The sequence below is a fragment of the Protopterus annectens genome, chromosome 5.part0, assembly GCF_019279795.1.
Source record: "Protopterus annectens isolate FY-2018-M chromosome 5.part0, PAN1.0, whole genome shotgun sequence".
Taxonomy (NCBI): domain Eukaryota; kingdom Metazoa; phylum Chordata; order Ceratodontiformes; family Protopteridae; genus Protopterus; species Protopterus annectens.
Genome location: NC_056735.1, coordinates 1,000,235,954 through 1,000,260,638, shown reverse-complemented (window position 1 = coordinate 1,000,260,638; position 24,685 = coordinate 1,000,235,954). Strand labels below are relative to the sequence as shown.

Genomic DNA, 24,685 nt, shown 5'->3' with positions numbered 1-24,685 from the left:
ATATTCCAATAGTTTGTTGTTTTTCACTAGTGACCATCCCCTATTTCAAAAACGTAGTGTTCATAGGTTCATAGGTTCATACTAGGCTATCTGCCCAAGGGCATTTATAAGCCTAGCCCATAGTTATGTGGCTTTCGTCACCCCTTTAGTTTGAATAAAAACTATGCCTATCATTTTTCTGTGCCTCTGTCAAGCAGTGACACTGAAGTAATCCCTGGGGTATATCTGCGATCTCCCATCTATTGGTCAAGATTCCTCTTGAACAAGGCCAGCGAGGTGCTCTGCCTCACATGTACCGGGATTTTGTTCCACAGCATAGGGAGTCTCTGGGTGATGAATCTGTCCCTCCAGCACGTTCTATTTATAACCGTGTCAAGGTTTAAGTCTCCCGCCCTTGTGGTTCTGAGGGATCTAGATTTTTTGAGGTGAAGCATATTCATCAAATCTGGGTTTGACATGGCCTTATATGGCAGGCACAGGTCACCTCTGAGCAAGCGGTATGAGACTGAATAGAGCTGGAGTTCTTTCAGTCGGGTAGCATAAGACATATTTTTGAGACCCTTTATCCTTTTGGTGAGGAACTTTTGGGGCCTTTCAAGCTGCAGCAGGTGTCTGGTCAGATACATTCGAACGGGCATTGTACTCAATCATAGGTCTAATGAGTGATGAGTACAGGGGGACGATGACCTCCCTTGATCTAGATGTGAATCCCTTCATGATCAGGTGGGCGATATAGAAGGTTTTCCTAACTACTTTAGCAACATGAGTGTCAAACGAAAGGCTACTGTCAACTTGGGTCCCCAGATCCCTGATGACTTTTTCTGTGCTCAGTGGATTGCCACCTATATGGTAGCTAGGGGTAACCTTGTTTTTCCCGAAGGGTATGACTATGCATTTTTTGGCGTTTAACTTCAGGCCATGGCTCTGGCACCAGTTATACGTTTCTGTGAGGCCCTTCTGGAGGATATCCAGATGTGTTTTCGACTATGGCGCCCAGTTTGCAGTCATCTGCAAACTTTGTCAGCCATAACCCTCCTGTGTTTGCTTGTACTTCAGAAAAGTAGATGCCGAACAAGAGTGGACCCAGGACTGAGCCCTGTGGGACACCACTTGTGACAGGCTTTGAGTCTGACATGGCTCCAGCAACTCTGACCCTGTGGATTCTGTCACTTAGCCAGTTTGCAACCCATCTTGTGATGTATGGGTTTACATTCAAGCTGATGAGTTTTTCGATGATACCTGAGTGGGGTATTGTGTCGAAGGCCTTTGCCAGGTCGAGGTAGGCTGTATGGACTGCCTTTCCCTCATCAATGGCCTTGGTGACTGTCTCGAAAAAGTCAACCAAGTTTAAGAGGCAGGATCTGCCTTTGACAAAGCCAAACTGGGTTGGATCTAAAGTCTGCAAGTTCCCTATGTCTTTATTTATGAGTTCCATTATGATCCTCTCCATGGCTTTGCAGATAAGGCTTGTCAAGCTAATGGGGCGGTAATTTCCAGGGTCTGTGGAGGCACCGCCTTATGAAGTGGGACCACAGTCGCCATGCGCCACTCCTTGGGTACGTATCCTGAGGTGAGGCTAAGATTAAACAGCTGTCCTAACTGTGGGTTTAATTCCTCGTTGAGTTCATGAAGCACACAGCCGGGGACACCATCCGGTCCCATGGATGCTGTGTTATTTGCCTTAGTGAGGGCAGTTCTCACCTGGGCGTTGGAGATGTTTGGGGGGCTACAATCCTCTGGAATAGATATCTCTCCTTTTGGGGGGAGGGGGGGGAGAAGTTTGCACTGAACCTGTCAGCCAGTATGTTAGCAATGTGTGTAGGTTCAGTAATTTTCACATCATTTTGAACTAATTCTGAGCATATCTGGGAGTTTCCTCCTAGGTTTCTAACATAGCTAAAGAAGGCCTTATGATTGTCTTTAGAGTCCTTGGCGATTTTTCTCTCAAAATTTGCCTTGGATGATTTTATGAGAGCTCTTAGTTTTTTACTTATAATGATCAAGGGTGTCTTACCTTTCAAGGATTTTGCTCTATCTTGTAGTAGCTTCCTCCTTTTGTTGTAGAGCTTGTTTATGGCTGGGGTCCACCAGACTGGACGCTTGCCTTTGGTACAGAGAGTCTTAGTTTTGTTTGGGATTGCCTGATCCATGCAGTCCTGTAGGTGCTGGTAGAAGGCATTTGTAAGTGATTCAGCGGTTTGAGTAATGTTTACCACTGGCTCAGGGGCCTTAAAGGAGACCACACTAGTTTTTAGAAGTGTGAAATCAGCTTTTGAGAAGTTTTTCACTGTGGTCATTTTGTTTCAGGTGGGGCGGTATGAGAACCTCCAGCGAGATTAGTTTATGATCTGATATCACCAGTGAGGGGTATACTTCCGGTGTTGAACATTTTGATCCCATGTTCGTGATGATGAGATCAAGTATGTTTTCTCCTCTTGTGGGGATGGTGACTAGTTGTTCCATGGCATTTGAGTTTATGAACTCAAGGAATCTTTGGGTTAGAGTGTTCGGGCTTGAGTAGTGTTCCCAGTCTATATTAGGGTAGTTGAAGTCACCTAGTATGATGGTGTTTGGAGATACATTTATCCCCTCCAATGTTTTCAGAAGGCCATGTGAGGTTCCTGAGTTTGAGAGGGTGGCCTGTAACATGCTACAAATTGCAGAGCAGTCTTGCCTATGGTTAATTGCACCTGGATGGTCTCCGATGCATCGTGCGTTGCCACCAACCTTGAGGTGTGGGTGTCCTTTATGAATATGGACACCCCTCCTTTCTTGGTGTTGTCCGGATTTGGGGCCGAACGGGCATGATATGAGGTGAAACCTGTTAGTGCTGGGGTGCTCTCAGGAGCCTTGAACCAGGTTTCTGTCACAGCACAGACATCGATGTTCTCCATATTGAGAAGGGCCTCGAGTGCGTGCATCTTGAGAGTGAGACTTCTGGCATTGAGCAGCATTACCCTTAGTTTTTTTCCTTTTGGTGTTCTAGGGTGGTAGGTTTGGAATCTGAGCCTTGCCTAAAAGGCACTATGGGGGTGGCAAGAGCCTTTGCCAATATCCGGAAGCCCAGAGGTGACAGGTGCAAGCCGTCCCTTGCGAAGCAGCGTGGCTTGTCCAGCATGTCATCCCAGGCAGACAGACATTGGATCCCCTTTGAATGACACCAGAATTTAAGCCAATTATTAAAGCTGATCATCTTATCACTGTATTGTGGCATCATTCTAGGTGAAGGTAGGATACTGCTCAAGGTCAGGGTCATACCTGCCTGGGCTACATAATCAGAGAGCTCCTCGATGTCCCTTTTCATGTAGTCCAAGGAGGTACATCTCAGGTCGTTGACACCAGCGTGGACAATGACTGAGTCGTACTTGTACCTGCTGTTGAGAGACCTGAGTGCTTGCGTTATGTGGCGGATTCTAGCGCCCGACAGGCAGCTTACTGTGACCTTCTCCTTACTCAGTCTGGTGAGCGGGACGTCAGTGTGTCTGACTATGGAATCACCAATGACAAGTGTGTGTGGCATTTTGTTTGGCCTTAAGGGCTGTGACTGTTTGACACTCTGACTGTGTGGTCTATGTGTTGCATGTGTTAGGTCGTGAGGTGGTAGTTGTTTGGGTGTCTGCTTTGGTGGCCTCTGCTGTTTTGGTAAATTTTTGATCAGAGCCTCCGAGTATGTCTTTGTGTGAGTATGTGTATGATTTGAAGTTGTGATGGTACCATGTGTGACTGGGTATGTATTGTGTGTGGTTACCTTCTCCTCCTGTCTGGTCTTGCCAGTCCTATGTTGAGAGAGCTCAGCCTCCAGTTTGGCCGTATAGTTGCATCTCTCGCATGTATTTGTGTTTTGTGGGAGGAGGAGAGGATTGTCTGTGTACATGAGGCAATTGTAACATTGCCTCAATATTCCCAGGTTCACCAGTTGAGCTGGAGAGGACACTAGCAACTGATCCCTCGACATACTAGAAGTAGTAGATAAAGAGACTTTCAAAGGACTCCGGGGGAAGTGGGTTTTAGGCTGGTGGGGTACTATCTATAATAAGAGTGCTTTATCAAGGTGCAAGTACTGTAGGAGTAAGTGCTAGGCTTTACAGATAGAATAGTCTGGTGAAAGGACAGATGGTGAGAATTTAAATTTACCTTCCTCACTGGTCAACCTTGAAAGAAGAAATGTATACTTTAATTGGAATGTTTTTGGAGAGAGGGTACCCCCTTAAATTGTTAATAAAAGTGAAGGAGGTAGAAAAGAAACTATGGAATAATTTTCAACCGATATTGGCTATGGAAAGCTATCCACAAGTAGATAAATCAAATGGGGCGGAGTCTAGAACCACGGGCATGGTTTTACAATTTAGTAATAGAACATCTGAAGTTATGGGAATTATCAATAAAGGGTGGGATATTATTTTTGACAAAAATATGTTTTCAGTTATAGGCACTAAGCCAAAAATAATACACAGTAGAGGCAGTAACATTAAAAATATACTGGAGGCACACCATGTGGTTGTTAATAAAGGCTCATACATGTCCAAGTGTGAGAATTGTAGGTACATCAATAATGGACCTTATGTGGACATTGGTGGATTTGGGGTTTCGGTGAAGTGTCCAGGAAAAAGTAATTGTAATTCTAAGAGAGTGGTCTATGTGGCCACTTGCCTCTCCTGTCCTGGTTTTTATATTGGGAAGACCACCCGTACATTAAGGGACAGGATTGGTGAGCATTTGAGAGCTATTAAAAATAAGGATCCACACAAGGCCTTATATTTGCACTCTAGACAATGTATGAATTTCAGCAAGTTTTTATTCTTTGTCATTGACAAAATTACTGACAAGTGGGGTGGAGACTGGGAGTCTATTTTAGAGGCACATGAGTCCCTATGGCAGATACGGACTAATGCAACGAGTCCGCCAGGACTCAATGACTTTATTTCCATAAAGCCATTTTTAAAAATAAAACAGGGTAGAATTGTTTAGTTATTAAAACAAGATTTGTACAAGTTTAATTTTCATCATTCATTTTTTATTTATACATATATATTATTGTATTTTTATTTATATTTTTTTAGCACATCCTAAGTATCATTAAGTAATGAGAGTATAATTAATTTTTTATATGAAATATCAATCTCTACACTATTGTATATGAATGTTTAGTGAAGGTAACATATGTGCATAAATGAAAAAATGAAGTTTTATGTATACTTTGATGTGTTTTTACTGGGGGGGCATGGTTGATTATTTGACAAGCCTGTTTGGTAGATTAGGCAGTTGTTAAAAATCAGTTTATTAGGTTTTAAGTGATTATCAACTGTATTAAGTGATTGGTTAATTAATGTAAAGGAAGTTGTATAAAAGGGGAGAATGCATTGTAAATGAACTCTGAAGATGCCTATGGTTTTTTAACCTTGGCGAAAGCGCTTAGTTGTTCGTGGATATATGGAATTTTTTATGTGAAAACTTGTGGACTTGAGCATTAAACCGTTATTGGCTTCATAGTTTCGGTGGAATTCTTTGTTTTTTTCTGTTTTGTTGGTCATTGACCAATTGCGTTGTGAGAAACTGGGAAAGTGCCCATCCATGGTGTCAGACCTTTTTTGGATGAACTACAAAGGGATGATATAACAAGCTAACTTGGGTGCTGAGCGGGCAGAAACTACAACTATGCAGTAGCTCCTCAGTACACAAGTTGCTCTTTATGCAACTGAGTACTGGGCAAAGTTACATGGAAGTTTTATACGGAAATTTCAGTTTCTAAGTGCCTGCCTCTATACAATGCACTGCTAAGGACCACTGCCTTTTGAGGAGCAGAATTTACAGACTCAAAGAAAAGTGACCAAACTTAAAAAAAAAAAAAAAAAACTCTTGCCAATGAAATGATCTCACTTTAAGCCTCCTTGTGCGTTTCCAAACTCGGACAGACCAGGCTACCTTTCTACTGCCACTAGAATTGCAGTTCCACTCTTCTTTAGATAAATATACTTTAATTATCCAAAAGTGAAATGGCACCAGAAACATATCAACTAGCTACAGCAAGCAACTGCAATGTGATTCTAAAGCAGACAAGCTAGAAAGTTCACTTGCAGTTCTTGTAAGATTAAAATCAAGTTGTCATGAGACAGCAAGAAATGGATGCCCCTGAAAGTCAGTCCAGTATGAACTGCTGATTTAACCAAAACTCACCTTGTCATCACGGTTTTGTACAGAAACAGCAACATCACCAGTTTCTTTAAAACTTCCCAGCTGCTTTAACTAGAAATGTTTCTATAAGGCACTTTTATGAGGTTTATATACAAACATGCCACTGTTTTCCTAACCAGAAAGTAACAAAAATTTCAGATGCACATCAGTCTGATAAATATGTAGTAGAAAAACTAAAATGTTATTTAAACTGCAGTATGTTTGGTTGGTGGTATGGAAATACATTTAAACCAGAGACCCTTTTTCCTATGAAAGTAAAAACAAAAAAAATACATGGCATTTGTAACTGATGTTATGCAAGCAACAGTGCCCGACAGGGCGAGTGCTGATGGGCAATTAATGCCTGTCCAGGGGTGTTATGAGGCCCAATGCCTCATAGCTCAATCTCTCTCTCTCTCTTACTCTCATGCAAACTCACACACACAAGACACACACATGCTGTTTTATTTCAATTTTTTTTCTTTTTTCTTTTACACTCGCTAAACAGCTAAAGCTCTGCTTAGTGAGCATAAAATAATGGTGGCCGTTACTTTTTTTCTGTCCGAGCTCCATGGCAGCTTGATATGCTGCCGTGAAGCGGTGGACTTTTTTTTCAGCAGGCAATACTGTACATTAATGCCTTGCTGGAGAACATTCGTTCTCCAATCTGGGTGCTGATCTACAGCTCGCTAATTCTCTAAAAAGAAATTACATGATCTGGGACTATCCCCAGGGAAGAAACCAAGGGCCATAAAAACGCATTTAGAAGATTCTTCAAAGAAATAGCTAATTAAAACCAAGTAAACAGGCTTAGTAGTATATGAATGTGAAAATATGCTTGTTTACATTTGTGGTTCCTGTATGAATAAAGATGTAAAAAACACACTGCTAAATGACCGTTGACACATCGGAACTGTTTTGATGGAATACTACCTGGAGTCTGTGACTTGTGAGTCTGTGACTTGTGAGTTCTTTTAACACCTCTGTTTCTCTACATGGAAATTCAAATCCTTTTAGTTACAATCCAGCAATTCTTTTATACAAGGACAATCAGGAGAAGAACAGCTGGAGGGAGAGGTAGTGAAAGTAAAGAGACATACAGAGGCACAGGCAGTGACAGACAGAGAGAGAGAGAGAGAGAGAGAGAGAGAGAGAGAGAAAATTTTTTCCTTCTTGCAACGGATCTGTTCAAAAGGATCGCTTTTCTGCTTCTATGTAAAATTTGTTCATCTATTTGGACATTTACCTGCCAACTGTAATGCTTAAACTCATTCTAGGTAAAGTATCTTTATTCTCTTTTTACAAGCTTCTGGATCGTCATCTTTTACTTATTAAATCAAAAGGGATATTTACAGCTACCTGGTGAAGAGCTGTTGGCACTCACCTCCATTGACCAGACTGCCTTTCTGCACACTATCATTTGTGTTTACAATTATATGGATCACTATGAAGAGAGAACAGCGATTATGAGGTTCCCAACCTGATCAGGTGGGATGGTCAGAAGACAAGGCTGCAGTGTTGGTGAATATTAATGCCTTTTCTGGAAATTAATGTGCGTGTGTGGTGGTGGTGGGGAGGGAGGGTCACTACCAGCAAGATGACCCATCTAAAGCCCCAGAAATGTTTAACTCTGTAGTCCAATTATCCAACTTTTTTATGAAAAAAAAACATTTTTGGATCAACAAAAAAATAAGAAAAGCCATGAAACTGATGAAGCTTAGTAAAAATGGAAAACTACAGGTAGATCATACTACCACAAAGTATGCTCCTTACACTACATAAATAAATGTCAATAAACAGCAAAACAGTTAAAACCCATTGATCTAAGGAGTAAACTGCCATTGCCAATTCCACATGCAAAGTTTTCCTGGAAAGTTTTAAAAAGATAACACTAGCCTTGCAGACCACAGCCCTCCTGACATCCTATCAAATGAACATAAGACCTGCATGTAGAAAATTAATAAATGTATCTATATCAGCAAATAAAACTCAAACCACAGCACAACCTTAACATATTGCCTTTATCAAGCTGCTAACCAACCTTGTGCTTTTTCTACTGGTTTTCACTGTATAAATATTTTTGAGGCTGTAAACAAGAAAACAGTCATGTTTTATTTTTCTCTCAACTGCAAAGCACTGACATTTTTACTGTTTTTATGCACAGTAATACATATGGATGGAGGTTTATTAGATATTACACAGATAAAGAGATTATGTCTTGCCATAACATTTCATCTGTGTTGTTGAGCTTCACTTATCCTTGACAGTGGGTTCAGTTCCAAATCTTAGAACCAACTCTGTCATTACGCCAACTTGCACCCTCCAAAAATTCGAGCTTCATCTTACCCATAATGCTCCTCTCAGTTACCTCAGATCAAGTTTGCACAATATAATGACGGACATAAACATAACAGATCAGAGACTATATCTGTAACCATAATGGAATAAAGTTTCCTGCTAGGATAGGTCGATTCCACCAAGAAACCTGAAAAGGGCATGGGAAAGGTGGGTGGCGATGTCAAGGATAAGTGAAGATCAACAGCACAGATAGAACATTACGATAAGACGCAAGACGTAACTTCTTTATCTGATGTTGTCAACCTTCACGTAATCTTTGACAATGGGACAGAGTCCCCAGCTAAAAAAAACTTGGGAGGTCTCATGGAAGACTATTACAAAGAACCATCGAACCAAATGATGATCATCCCTCCTGGAGGCCATATCCAGTTTGTCATGAGTAATAAAGGTATGAGGAGATGCCCAAGTAGCTGCTGCACAAATATCTACAGAAGCACTGGCGTTGAAAAATGAAGTGGGTATAGCTTTTGTAGAATGTGCTTTTATGGTTCCCGGCAGTTGCACTTGGTTATAAATGAAGGTTATACAATCGTTGAGTCATTTAGCCAAAGTAACTTTGGCAACTTGTCTGCCCAGAGCAGTGGGAGAAAAGGAAACAAATGGATCGTATTTTCTGAATTCGCTTGTTCTATGAAGGTAAAACATAATTGCCTGTGAACATCTAGCCTATGGAGGCAATATACACCTTTATTTGAAAAATTGGGGGAAAATACAGGTGATTGTATAGTTTGATTGAGATGTGCATCAGAAACCAACTTAGGTAAAAAGGAAGGATTTTTCTCTCAAAGCTACTCTATCTTTATGGAAGGTCAGGTAAGAGGGTTTGCAAGATAAAGCATGTAATTTCAAAATTCTCCGAGCAGAGGTAATACTTATCAAAAATAGTCTTCCAAGACTGTTCCTGCTGTAAACTCGGTATTCTCTCTTCCCATGGCTTCCACCATGAAAGGCTTGCACAGTTATAAGGTCTGCATTCAGTTGGGAATTCTTTTAAAAAGAAAAAAAAAAAACAAACAGACAGCCAGACTGGTCTACCCTCGATAACAAACTTAACTAAGTTTAGTACTTTTTTCTAAAGTCTTTCTGCTTAAACTGTTAAATTCAGCCACCATACTGGGTCAACAGCACAAAACTTCCAATTCTTAAATAAGGCTCCTAATGCTAAAATGTTCCACCAAATTGTACTGCTGAAGTTGCTGTCTGTGTTTAAAAACGGGACATAGATTAGAATTTAAAGCAAGTACTGCATACTGCTGATCTGGGTCTAAAGGCACCTTTTAGGCTGTCTCCCACAGTAATTTGGATCCCTCCATAATGCTAAAATTAGCTAGTTTGCCCCCAGTATCTTCTTTCTTGCACCTAAAATACCCTGAACACAGTAATTTCACTCTGCTCTTCCTCACATAGCCCAGAAAATTATACCCTGCAGCTATAAAATTAACCTGCAAGTGTATAAAATACAGCTTAAACAGTCTATAAATTTGTGCAAAAAAACAAATTAAAAATATACAGTCAAACATATAACCATACATACCAAAAGCCTAAGGAAATGCATGGAGTCAGTGTTAGCCCCGCTCTGCTCGCCCTCGCTGCACTCCGGCTTACTCTGTTCCCCTCCCTGCCCCCAATTTCTTGCTCCGCTCCTCTCCCTGCCCCATTAGTGCTACATTTAAACTAAATTTAGCCACTTCCCTCATGCTAAGTACCAATGAGCCTCATACATCACTGAACAGCCCTCCCCCCTTAAACCATTTCCTTCACTTCCATTCTTCCACACCCTGTTAGCACAAATCAACCATCAAAGTTTGCCCGCTCCCCTAACAAAATACAAACAAGTAAAAAAATACTAATTAACCTACTGCCTATACTATTTCTATTTTACCATCTTACTGCCTATGAACAAAAACTTGACCATGGTATTCGCTACCCAAACAGCCACTCAACTTCACACACACCAAACACTTCACCATCCCCAGCACACCGAATCTACCACCCTCAACAAAATATCACCCCTGTAAAGCCACAAAACATAATCCTAAAAACAGAGACTATATAAAACTTATAAACAAACTCCTAAAGCTTAAAGTATCCTGTCACTATAACCTTATAACACATGGGGACATCCATCCCAACCCCTGGCCCACCCCCACCCAATAACCTTCACTCCCCTACCACAACCCCTACAATCAAGCTACCCCTTTCTACTCCCACTAGTTCCCTCCTAGCATTTCACCTAAATTAGAAGTATTAACAGTAAGATCCCCAACCTACACGCCCTCCTAGCAACCCATTCCACAGACATGGTGTCTTACGGAAACCTAACTAAAACCTCGTACTACTGACAATGAGATACTACCTCAAGGATATATTAACTGGTTAGACTGTACTATAAGGAAAGGAGGTGGGATAGCATTCCTTTACAAAAATACTCTAATTGTTAATAGAGACACCATTCAACCACCCCAATTCAATAATGCAGAATTCCTCAACCAAACTACAGATTAACCAGAACAAATGCTTGAACATTGTCTGTGCTTACATTCCGACAGACAACAACTTAAATACCCTAGAGGATATCCTATACTGGTTTAGCCACTACCCATCCCAAAGAAACCATAGTTCTTGCTGACTTCAATACCGACTGGCACCCCTGCTCCTCTGAAACCCCCCCTTACCGACTGGCACCCCTGCTCCTCTGAACCCCCCCCCCCTTACCCCTATAAACTTATCTGGGTTTAAACAGACCATAACCTCTCCCACTGGGATAAACAAACCGACCAATAGGGAAAGTATCCTAGACTGGATCCTAGTTAATAACCAACCCACAACTGTACACAGCTGGCACTCTCCCTGATGACCCTAGCGACCATTTACTAAACTATATCATAAAACGTAAGGCAGGAATCCCTCACCAGACCAAATATAAAACGCTTAGAAACAGGAAACACTTTGACACTGCTATATTCCTAAACAAACTAAAATCAGTTGACTGGTCAAAACTAAAAAAAAATGTACCATTAGAAGAGGCTATAGCTCACTTTAACACAAAATTCCTAAGCATCCGCGATTCCCATGCTCCAGCACGTACAATAAATTCTAGAACACAGCACCATGGCTCACAAAAGACTACCAAATCTAAAATCAAAACTAGAAACAAAGCCTGGGCCAGCTGGAGAACAACTAAAGCCCCACTTGACCATCTAAAATATTGTCAACTCAGAAATGATGCAAAAGAATCTATTTTACTAGACAAAAAAAAGCTTCTACCAAAATCTACAAAAACACCAAAACAACCCTCAAAAGTTCTGGGCAGGCTTAAATCAACTACTTCATCCTGATCATTCTACCACCCCAACCCCAGCTAACCACACCCACAGTTCCCCAGAGACCATAGCTGGCACTTACAATAACTTTCACTGAAACAATCCAATCCCTAGCAAATCAACTAAAGTACAGTTTTGTACCTACCATAAATGTAGATGTCCGAGAGGAATGCATCTGCAGTCTTTACAAATGGGTTGTCCTGTCGTCAGGCAGCCCTTCGGTCGGCCGAATTCCAAAGTCTGGGTCTGGCTTCGGCTGGTGTCGCACTTCACCCGACGTCATTGCGGCAGTCATTCGGGTATAAAGGCATCAGCCGACGCCATTTTCCTCTGTTTCTTGCCCCAGATGCCAGGTGCCCTCTTGGATGGCTAAATTTGGATAAATGCCAAAGTTTCCAAATAGTAGAGAGCAGACACACAAAATAAGCATGTATGTACATATATACAAACAAATACACCATAATAGATCCCCCCAAGCTAGCTGAAGATTGGTAAGTACCCTAGGAGTACCTCAGAGGGGAAGGAGGATGGGTAATCCTGACTGCAGATGCATTCCTCTCGGACATCTACATTTATGGTAGGTACAAAACTGTACTATGCCCTTCAAGGATGCATCTGCAGTCTTTACAAATGGGTAGAATACCATAGCTAAACTAGGGGAGGAGGAAATGAGAGTAGATTATGGTGTAGTCAGGATCGCTTGCAAAACAGCAGTGGCAAAACCAGCACGGGATCTAGAGTATAGAGGTAAGTTATAATGCTTGGCAAATGTATGCACGGAGGTCCAAGTAGCAGCCTCTATAATGTCCTTGGTAGCCACTCCTCATAAGAAAGCTGTGGTAGTGGCTGTAGCCCTTGTGGAGTGAGGCCTGATGTTCTCTGGAGTTTTCTTTCCATGGTAGGAGTAACAAAATCTAATGCAATTTCCTATCCATTTGGAGATTGTCTGTTTAGAAATTGGTTTTCCTTCCTTTCCTGTTGCATATGCTACCAGAAGCTGGTCAGTTTTTCTATTGTTTTTTGTCCTGTGCAGGTAGTAGCGTAATTGTCTGTGTACATCCAAGGTATGTAAGAGCTTTTCTCGCCTGTTCTGTGGATTGGGGAAGAATGTAGGAAGGTGGATAGCCTGATTTAAAGAGACTCTGGATACCACCTTAGGCATAAATGTAGGATTTGTTCTCAGGGACACTATCTTGATGGAAGATCAGGAAGGGTTGTACTGCCATTAATGCCTGTAGTTCAGAGACCCTTCTTGCTGAAGTTATTGCCAGCAGGAAAGCAGTCTTCCAGGATAAGTATTGCAATTCTGCTGTAGCTGCTGGTTCGAAAGGAGGTAGAGTCAGTTTTCCAGCACAAAGTTCAAGTCCCATGCTGGCAATGGAGGTTTCCTGGGAGGTTTTACATTTTAATTCCTCTCAGAAACTGTCTGAGCAGAGGATCGAGAAGACAGGAGGATCCAAGCTGTATTCTGCTGAAATAGCTGATGCATGTATCTTGATGGAGGAATAGGACAGGCCTGTATGGAAGAGCTCCGCCAAGTACTCCAGGATGTTGGCTATGTTCACCAGTGTCACATCTTGCCCCTTTGCAGTACTCCAGATGAGATATCTTTTCCATTTTGCTGCATAATTCTTTCTTGTTGAAGGTCTACGAGCCTCCAGGATTATGTCTTTAACCCTTTGGGATAAATTTGGGTTAATTGCTGTTATGTAATGTTCCAGTCCAGGCAGTTAGCTGCAGAGTTTTTAGGTTTGGATGCAGGATGTTGTAGTTGTTCTGTGTCAGCAGTAATGGAATCAGGGGCAGTGTCCATATTTGTTCCCGGGACATGCTCCTCAGCAGTGGGTACCAATGTTGTCTTGGCCAGTCTGGGGCTATCAGAATGATCCTCGGACGTTCCTCTTTGATCTTGAGAAGCACCTTGTGCATCAAAGGAAGTGGTGGGAATGCGTATGCTGTCAGGTCTTTCCAACTGAAGGATAGGGAGTCCACCTTCCAAGCAAGTGGGTGGTAAGTCCTCGTGCAGAATTTCTTCAACTGGTGATTGAATGGGGATGCAAACAAGTCTATTTGTGGTAATCCCCATTCTCTTGTGATGGTTTTGAAGATGTCCGGATGCAGCATCCATTCGTGGGCATCTGTTGTAGTTCTGCTCAATATGTCTGCTAGAATGTTTTCCTTCCCTGGTACATAAATTGCCTGTAACTGAATGTTGTAGCTCAGAGCCACATCCCATAGGTCCATTGCCAGCCGGCATAGAGGGTATGAGTGTGTGCCTCCCTGTTTGTTGATGTACCACATAACTGTGGTGTTGTCTGTCCTTATCATCAACTGGCCTTCTTGGAGAAAAGGTCTGAATGCCTGGATTGCCAATTTTACTGCCATCATTTCTTTTAGATTTATGTGCAGGTGCAGCTGGTCTTGAGTCCATAGGCCTTGAATGCACTTGCCCATCATGTGTGCCCCCAACCGAGGTCTGAGGCATCTGTCGTGATGGATTGTCTTGGTTGACTTTTGCAGAAGGGTAGTCCTGTGTTTGATTGACAGGCCTGAGCCCACCATAAGAACTCTTGCTTCAGGCATGGGATCATTGGAATTTTGGTTTCTAGGCTGTGCTTGTGCTGAGACCACAAATTCTTTAGGTACCACTGTAGCTTTTTCATATGCAGCCTGGCATGAGGGACCAGTAGTATGCAGGATGCCATGAAGCCTAGAGCTTGTAGCACTTTTCTTGCAGTTAGATGGCTCTGCTTTGTTAATGCCAAGAAGTAGAGGGGAAGTTGCTCTTTCTTTTCTGCAGTTAGAAATGCCATTTGTTTTGATGTGTCCAGTTCTGCACCCAGAAAGGTTATTCTTTGGGATGGAATCAGCCTTGACTTTTTTGTATTGACTGTGTATCCCAGGGCTTGCAGCAGGTAGATGACTCTTTGTAAGTCTTCTGATAGTTTGCTTTTGTTGTCCGCTTGTATCAGGCAGTCGTCCAGGTAGGGATAGATTTGAATTCCCTGAAGTCTGCAATGAGCGATTACTGATGCCAGGCATTTCGTGAACACTCTGGGCGCAGTAGATAAGCCAAAGGGCAATGCTGAGAATTGATAGTGCTCTGATCCTGCAAGAAATCTGAGGTATCTTCTGCAAATTGGTCTTATGGGGACGTGCAGGTATGCCTCCTTGAGATCTAGAGTTACCAGCCAAGACTCCTTGCCCAGCATGGGAAGAAGCTGCTGTAGGGTCAGCATTTTGAATTTTGGAACAATGAGGAATGTGTTTAAAGCGGACAGGTCTAGAATAGGCCTCCATTTGTTTTCTTTTCTTGGTACCAGGAAGAGCCTGGAGTAAAATCCCTTCCCTTGCTCCATAAATGGTACCTTTTCCACAGCTCTCATTCTTAATAATTGAGATATTTGTTTTAGAGCTTCTGCCCTTTGAGAAGGTGGTAGGTTTGGCATTCCTGTCTTTCCTGGTCGTGTATGGAAATGGAACCTGTAACCTTTGTCTATAGTCTGCAAAATCCATTTTTCTCTTGTAATGCAGTGCCAGTTTCTTGAAAATAATGTTAGCTTTCCGCCTAAGGGTGCTTCTAGTTGTTCCCTGGTAGGCGGTGCCACCGCCAAGTCACTGTGATTGAGTTGTTGTAGTGGTGGTAGCTGTATCCGTGCCTCGTTGGTTGTTACCCTGCCACTGGCGACCCCTGTAGGCACCCCTGGATTGGTTTCTGCATCTAGAGCGCCTATTCCTGCCTCTTTGTGCCTTAGAGGAGTCCGGAAAGGACCAATTCTTGGAGGGCCAGTTCCTGCTAAACCTTGGAGGTTGAACTTGTAAGAAATCTTTCACTGTTTGCACAGATTTTGCTTTCTCTTCCATCTTTTTTAGTACCTGTTGTGCGGGGGCACCAAATAAACTGACCTTGTCCATAGGTGCATCCAAAAGCTTAGATTTGACATGGTCTGGTAATGCCTGTTCTTTCAACCATGCATGCCTTCTGATAACTGTGCCAGTCATGGCTGATCTAAAGGAAGCCTCCAGTGCATCATAGCCACATTTTAAAGAATGGTTACTAACCTGCTGTATGTTATGTAACATTTCTTGAACATACTTTTTATCTAAAGATTCTTCAGAGGACAGCTTTTTAGTCAACTGGTCAAGCATAAACTCTTGATATTGAATCATATGAAATTGGCAGTTCAAAGCTCTAGCTGACAAAGTAGCAGAGGTGTAAACTTTTTTACCCAATCTCTCTAAGGACCTGGATTCCCTTTCAGAGGGGAGGGTTAGAAGAAGTAGCTGCTACGGCTTTAGGGCCCTGGGAGATAGTCTCTGGATCTGCAAAAGGAGCCTTATATAAGTGGTGATGAGTGTCCGGGACCCTGTAGTACCTATCGGGCTTAGCAGGAGCCGGAGGTAAAGTATCAGGAGCAGTGCAAGCATCATTAAATGCATCATCAACAACAGGTAGAACTGGAGGTATAGCTAAAGGCCTATGCTGTGGCAAATGTAGAAAGGTCCTAAGCCTTTTTCTAGAGTCCGAGAAATCTTGGCCCTGCCACTGAAATTGTTCCCTCATAGCATGCAAGGCTTCCCCAAAGGAAAATTCCTCAGGAGGAGAGACTGAAGGGATGGACTCCTCAGCATCAGAGTCTTCGTAAGGAGAATAAGAAGCCTCAGGAGGGTCTGCATGTTCTGAGTCATCAGAGGAATCATCTGTAGCCACTGGCTCAAGGGGCTCTGCTCTAGGCCTCTTTTCTGGAGGAGGGAGAGAGGCCCTGTCTGGATGAGGCTGGGCTCCACGAATTAAAGAGATGAGATCCTCTGCCAAGGAAAGCATATGGGAGCTGGTGCTGGGCCTGTGAGAGGGGGGCTTGGCAGGCACAGGTTTTGATGCTTTGGCTGCTTTAGCCCTGGCAAAGGCCTTAATAGACATAGCTGGTGGAGGCCTAGCAGCTCCACGTGCAGGGGTAGAAATATCTAGGGGAATGGTGTCTGATAAATCCTGTGAAATCGCAACAGAAGGTTGGATTTCAGAAGCAGTCTCTACCAGGTTAGAAGAGGCCTCGGCAGAAGGCAAGTTATCGGCTGAAGAAAGAACCGCTTGCTCGGTTTCGGCCGAAACCGAGACGCTCGTGGTTTGCTTAACCGCGGCTTCGGCCGAAACCGCGGACCACGAGTGTCGGTCCTTTTCTTTGCGTTTTTTGGTTATTTGCGTAGTCAGAGGATCCGACAGCATAATGTAGGCAAAATCGGAGCCGAAAATCTGCTCAGCAAAGTCCGAGCGACGTCTAAGCATCCGTCGGTTAAAAGAAGCACAGGCTAGACAAGCTGCTACGTCGTGGTCTGGGCCTAAACAATGAATGCAATAGGAGTGGAAATCTTTATGAGGTATTTGTTTCCCACAAGATAAACCGTTATTAACTTTCTCTGACATCGGCTGAGGCAAGAAAGAGTCCCCAACGGGGTACTTAGCTTTATAGAAGTTTTCGAAGTAGTATTCGGTAGAAGTAATCTCTGGATCTGACCGACCGGCACTTGCGAACAGCTTCTGCTTCGGCCAGCGCAAGAAAGACTGAGGAAAATGGCGTCGGCTGATGCCTTTATACCCGAATGACTGCCGCAATGACGTCGGGTGAAGTGCGACACCAGCCGAAGCCAGACCCAGACTTTGGAATCCGGCCGACCGAAGGGCTGCCTGACGACAGGACAACCCATTTGTAAAGACTGCAGATGCATCCTTGAAGGACATCCACCACAAACTTAAACCACACCCCTAATCTACCCACTAATCACCCCCAATTTAGCTTCCAACTGATATCCACTAGTTTTATCAAAACACTTATAATAAATATAAAACCTACCACTCTCCCTGCTGACCTCCTCCCTGCAGAGTACCTACAAATAGCTGCAGATGCCATTGCATATCCCATATCTATCATTATCAACAGAACCTTATCCGAAAGCGCTATCCCTTCCCCTCTGGAAAATATCCCACTTCATCCCACTCCATAAAGGTGGTAGTTCTACAGACATATCTAACTACAGACCCATTGCCATTCTTTCCCCACTAGCCAAAATAATGGAGAAATGTGTACACAAGCAACTAATGCAATACCTTACACAGAATAACTTACTATCCAACTCCCAACATGGTTTCAGGCCATACCACAGCACCACCTCAGCCTTCCTTTCCTTTACTAATGCCATAAATCAAAACAGGAATGACTAGCTATCCTCCGCCCTCTTTTTTGACCTATCAAAAGCCTTTGACACGGTCAACCATGAGCTTCTCATTCTTTCTCTAAAATCAATTTCCCTCAATAAGCACGCAAATCCAGTGGTTCCAGTCCTACCTGCCTGGTAGACAACAGGCGGTACTATGGCGGGACAAACTCTCCAGCCAGCTACCTCTCACACTTGGTGTCCCTCAAGTCTCTATACTAGGTCCACCACTCTTCTCTATTTTTATCAACAACCTTCACACTGCTACCCCTAAAGCTACCTTCCTGAGATGATTCCACTCTGATCTGCTCAGCCACCTCCTCATCTGAACTGCAAATCCTAACCCAAAATACATTTAAAACTATTGAGAACTGACTCGCCAACCAACTCCTATTGCTGAACCCCAAAAAAAACTAAACTTCTACTGTTCACCCCCACTAGCAGATCTACCACACACACATTCTCTGTCATGTCTAACAATGGTACCACTATCTCCCAGATCAACACACCAAACATCTAGGGGTTATCATAGGACAACAATTTAAAATTTAACCTACACTTCAACAAAACCATACAGACTATAAATAAAAAGCTTGGATCACTGCATAGAAATAAGACATTTTAACCCCACTGGCTAGGACTGCAATCACCCAGTCAACACCTACTCTCTACTCTTATGTCTTACCTGTACTCTCAAATCTCAACAAATCCGAACTAGGTAAGATGTCCCATAGTTACAACCATATTGCCAGATTCGCCACTGGCTCCACCTACAGAACCCACCACTGCCAGAACCTAAAACAACTAGAGTAGCTAGAACTGCCCAGCTTAATTCAAATCAATCGGCTCTTAATAGCACACAAAATTCTGTACCATCCTGAGGATACCCCCTCACTTATATTACTAAGCCATATAGCAACCTGAGATCCCTACGGTCAGCCAACAAACTACTGGTCCAAACCCACAAAGCTAATAACTCTGCTGGTGAATCCTTGCTTGCCAACTTTGCTGGCAAAACCTGGAATTTGTTGCCAAACTATATAACCCTACAATCCTCCAAAAGTCTCTTCAAAAAAAATCTCAAACAGTATCTCAAAGAAAATTGGCTTTGCCCATGTACCAACCCTGATTAAGTTATAAACCAAAACCATAATCTGTAAATATCATAACATGCAACTACATCACCAAGCTGTATATCCAATCTGACATCTCTTGCTTTTAATTGCGTCTGTCCATGAGAATTGCGAGTTCCTACTAGGGAACACTACTAAACCATTGTACATAATCACTTTGTTTTATATTTTCTACTGTTATCTAACTTCTTGTGTAATCTATGTAAGTTTTTCTATTTGGAGCTTTTCTCCCCGGGCCTCCCCTGAAAATGGACATGTACCCAGTCTGACTATCCCGGTAAACAAATGTAAAATAAATGAATAAATTAAAATAAATACTTCAGATCACAACTTGCAGATAGTTCAAAAGGGGAAGCAATTAACTGTAACACTAGGTTGAGGTCCCAAGGTGCTGTGGGATTCTTAAATGGAGGCCTGAGCAGTAATGTCCCCTTTAGAAACGCATTACAAAAGCTTGTAGGATATTACAGCAATAATTATCTAGACCATTATGAAAATTTGAAATTGCAGCTAGATGCACACCAATAGTCGAAGAAGATGAAATTCCTGCATCAAAAAGTGATGCTAAAAATTACAGTACTTTATGAACTGGTGCAGACTATGGATCAAGATTATTTTGTTGCCCATCATGAGAATTTCTGCCACTTGCTACTGTATAAGCATCTAGTAGAAGTTTTGTGGGAGGCTAGGTCAAATCTCTGAACTGGGGCAGTGACGGTAGTATGCCTGGCTATCAAGGGAACTGGAGAAGCCACACACTGAGCTTGAGACTGTGAAGGCTCTGGTGAATTAGTCCATCTGGATGGGACAGCAGATCTGGATCCAGTATCCAAGGTTTCGGAATTAGGTGAGGCCAAAGATAGGGAAGCCATTTTTGTCGAGGCCAAAAGGTGGCACTGAATTATTCTGTTCTCCGATGTTTTGTCTTTCTTCAGAAAATGAGAAATGAGGGGAATCTGAGGAAAGGCATAAAGCAGACCAGAGGGCAATTGTGAAGGAGTCTCTCTCGGTGACTCCCCCGGAAGGGGGGGGGGGCAAAGCAAAATAGCTGCTGCACTTTGGGGTAAGCAAATAGATTGCAGCATGGCTGACCCCAATGACAGAAAATCTTTTCAGGAACCAAAGGGTTGAGAGACTACTCGTGAGACATTAGAATGCACCTGCTCAAGCACATTGGTGCTCCCCGGAATGTGCACTGCAATAAGAAAGTGGCCAGATGAAATTGCCCATTGCCATAACCAAAGTGATTCTTGACAAAGGGGGATAAGATCTGGTTCCCCCCCTTGCTTGATGTACCAAACTACAGACATGTTGTCTGATTGAATTGCAATCTTTCCTAAGGGGAGAACTTCTTGAAATGCTTGCAACGCTAAGAGCACTGCCCTCATTTCTACAACATTTATATGCAAATTGGCCTAAAACTGGGACCAACTAATTTGGACAGTCTTTCCCAGATAATGCCCCCCCCATCCAGGAAGTGTTAATGTTCACTATGGCTTGGTGTGGAGGAAGAACAAAAGAACGGCCTGTTAGAATCTCATCGTAATGAAGCCACCACACAGGTTCCTCTTGCATAAACTGGTGATTAGATCTTGAGAGAGAGGATGGGTCAGTAGTGACCACTGTGATGATAGAAGCCATTGTAGAATTAACATGTGAAAACAGGCAAGAGGAACCTAAGTGTTGGAGGCTGCCATTGAACCCAGAGCCTGCAATAACAGTCTTGCAAGCTAGTGTTCTGTTGTGAATGATCTGGTTGACTTGGTGTTTTATTCTGTGAAGCCTTTCCTGGAGGAGAGAGACAATGCAAGTACTTGTGTCTAACACTGCTCCAATGAACTCAATGTTCAGTTGGTTCTAAATGGGATTTTTCGTAGTTTACTGCGATTCCCAGTAACAAAAAATTTTGAAGGGCATAGTCCCTTGCTTGTAGTAGTAGATGCCTAATTGTAATGAGCCAGTCATCTAGACACAGAAACACCTGGAATCCTTGCAGTCTGAAGTGGGCTGGGGACTGTGGTTAGACCAAAGGGCAGGGTTCTGAACTGGTAATGACAGTCTCCCAGCCGGAAGTGCAGAAATCTTCTGGGGCAATTGTCTATTTTTGTGTGACAGTAGATCTTCAGGATGTGTATTTGAGTACATCCAATTATCTTTTCCTAAGAACGGAAGTATAGAATGAACTGTGACCATCAAGAATTTTGAATGCCAAACCAATTTGTTCAACACTGAGATCAAAATTGATCTCCAGTCCCCTGTTTTCTTTGGCACTAAAGAATCCTGAGCAAAATCTGGATCCTATCTGGTCTGGTGTAACTGTCTGGATGACTCTTTGTCAAGCAGTTTTTGTACTTCTAAAATTGCTGCATCCCTGTGACTGGGTGGGACATCTGGGATTCTTTTTGGATAATTGGAACGATTTGAAGAGAGAATGTTGCAACCTCTAGATATAACTCTCTGCACCCAAATGTCAGATGTTATCTGAAGCAGGCAGGGAGATGCAGGGATAAGAATCCCCCGACTGCCTCCAGAGTAAGGCAACTGGGCCTCCGTTCAGCAGCGCTGACAGGAGTCATCAGAGAAGGAATCCCTGGAACCAAGATTATGTAGGTCACCTCTGCCTCTAGCACAGTGTCTTCCGTTGTGACTCCCCGCACTGCCCCGGGGAGAGTCGCTGCCATGCAAGTCCTGGAAAGGACCTTGGGACTTTTTGAACCACAGCTTCCCACTCCTCTGGTTCCTGGAAGAGAGCCGTTGAGGAGTGGAAAAATGTACACCCACAGCAGATACAGTCTTTCCATCCTTCTCACATCTGGCAAGGGTCTCTAACTTTAGGGCCAAAAAGGCAGCTCCATTCCATTCCTCTGGACTTTCTTCAAAATGCCACAATCTGCTCCCTAAAAATTTTTTTGAAAAAAACTGTCTACTTCCATTAATAAAAATGACCATTACCTGACTGTCAACACATTTTTGTGCAGATCACTGTACTCTAACCACAACTTATTCTGTAAATGACACTTTGTCTCAACAATGGACAAAGGGGAAATATCTGGGGACCTTTTTTATAGATCATTTTGAAAAGTGTGGATATTCCAACTGCACTTTCCAGGCAGCTGTGAGAATGTTTGCTTTTCATTTCTTTTGACTTTTAACATTGTCCAGCAAAAGCCTGGAGAAGCTCAAGGGATCTTTCTGACAATGGGACTTGAAGGGCACTTTCACTCATCATTATTCTTTACAAAGCAAAATAATCTAAAGTGTTTTTCTTTCTACAAGTTTCTCTTTCCTACATCTATAGAACTTCACGTCTTGCTCTTGCTCCAAGAAGTAGACAACGTGGCTGTATGAGTACTTGCTTACTAAATGATGGCCACATGACCATTTTGTACGCTTTGATGCTTTAATGTGCATTAAGTAAGCATAACCGATTCTTGGCAAAATAGAAACGGAAAGGAAAAAAAGGATAAATTTAACTGCAAAGCTACTGCAGATATTCCTAACGCTATATCTAATACTACAGGGCTGAACCCAAACCTGTTCTGCAGCACTGCAGGTGACACGCCACAGTATGCAAAAAAAAAAAACAAATATTTATTCATTTTACTTCTACTTGATCGGGAAAGTCCCACTAGCCAAATGTCCTCTCTTCATAGGTGGTACCCGTAGGAGAAATTTGACCAGGGCAATGGGCAACTTTGCCTACTCTTTTTGATAGGTGCCATGGGATCTTTTACATCCACCTTTCCAAAAACCTCAAACACTAAACTGCGTAAAAAAGTAAGCTATTTTTCTAGCAGTAAAATGTCTAGAATTAAATATTCATTTGGTGGGAGAAAATTTTGTGGTGGTATTGTCATTCTGCTACTTAAAAATAAACTTTTAGAAACTCCAGCATATTGTAATCTGTAATCTTGAAAACACTATCCAGTTATTAGCACAAGAAAAAACAATGGAGTGAGAAAATGAAAATAAAAATTGGATTAAAACATTTGTGTGACACAATGTATTACCAAAACAGATCAAATTCATCATCATGAAAGACTCCACTAACTAAAAATACTTTACAATGGCAAATAAAGATGACTCCACAGAAAAGTGACAAGAAAGGGACTCCAGCAATAAAAAATCATAGTAAAGGACAGCAATACATACTAAAAGATGATAATTTACTAACTACAGCAGACTTTCATGAAATAGCTTTCTTACAATGAAAACAGTATTTTCTTAAAAGCTGAAAAAGTGTTACCTGTATAACCAACATGGGACCAAAAATCTGCAGATTTCAGCTGTCACCACTACTTGACTATGTAAAGTGAGAAACGTCCAGCACATACACCTAGAAATAGAAAAAAAAAAAAAAAAAAAGCTCAAACATCTTGCAACTAGATTCGAGCCAAAGTGTTTTAAAGCAGATTCAGATAAGAGTCAGCCTTATGTGAAACTTTCTAGTAACAGATAGGATACTATTAAAAAATAAACAGGATACCTTTTCATGCATAAAATTGTGCTCTAAATGACTGAAAAACCTCTGACAGGGGGTTCATAGCACTACTACTATGGATTTGTTTTAAAAGTCTAACATCTTTCCAAAAGACACAAATGATGCTGACAACTGTGTGGGTAAATGCACACATACATATACATACACACACACACACACACACACACACACACACACACACACACAGGTACATAGAAGGTTATTAGGCTAATGGCCCTAGGGCTTTAACAAGCCTAGCCATGCAATACCCTTGCTCCCTAGCTGACCACGGTTAGATGGTCATTGTTAGCAGAGCGAGTCAGTAATTAGCACTGAATACCCCTGTCCATGAGGGACATAGGTGCCACCCATGGAATGAATTTTGGTCTCCCAGCCAACTATCAAGGGTTGGCATAATAGGGTGATTGAGGAGCTCTGCTTCATGTGAAGTGGGAGTTTATTACAGAAGAGCAGCAATCTCTGGGAGACGTACCTGTCTCTCTAACATTCTCTAACATGTTCTGTTTATGTCACACACTATGTTGAGATCCCTGGAGCAAGTGACTCTTGTCCCATTTGACTTGCGGACATGCAGCATTTCCATTGGGGCAGGGTCAGAGATCACTCGTGCTGCAGGCCAGGCACAGATTGCCTCTCAGATATATATTTTTTATATATATATATATATATATATATATATATATATATATATATATATATATATATCGGCGGCCACGGTGGTGCAGCGGTTAGTGTTGCCACCTCACAGCAAGAGGTTCTCCAGTTCGATTCTCGGCTGGGGTGCCTTCTGTGCGGAGTCTGCATGTCCTCCCTGTGGTCGTGTGGGTTTCCTCCGGGTGCTCCGGTTTCCTCCCACATCCCAAAGACATGCAGTAGGTGGACTGCACACTAAATTGGCCCTAGGTGTGAGTGTGTGCATGTGTGTGCCTTCTGTGGAAGGTTGGGTGCCGGGCTGGCAACTCAACACTGTAAACTTCCACTGCCAATCA

General features: G+C 42.6%; 1 protein-coding gene across 1 annotated transcript in view; it reads right to left on the bottom strand.

Annotated features, from left to right (window-relative positions):
- Positions 1 to 23,528, bottom strand: part of BACH1 (BTB domain and CNC homolog 1) — a 590,796-nt gene extending 567,268 nt beyond the window's left edge. The window contains exon 1 of the mRNA XM_044072741.1: positions 23,442 to 23,528. The gene's annotated coding sequence lies outside the window, so the exon portion shown is untranslated. The remainder of the gene's footprint in view (positions 1 to 23,441) is intronic.
- Positions 23,529 to 24,685: the final 1,157 nt, after the last annotated feature.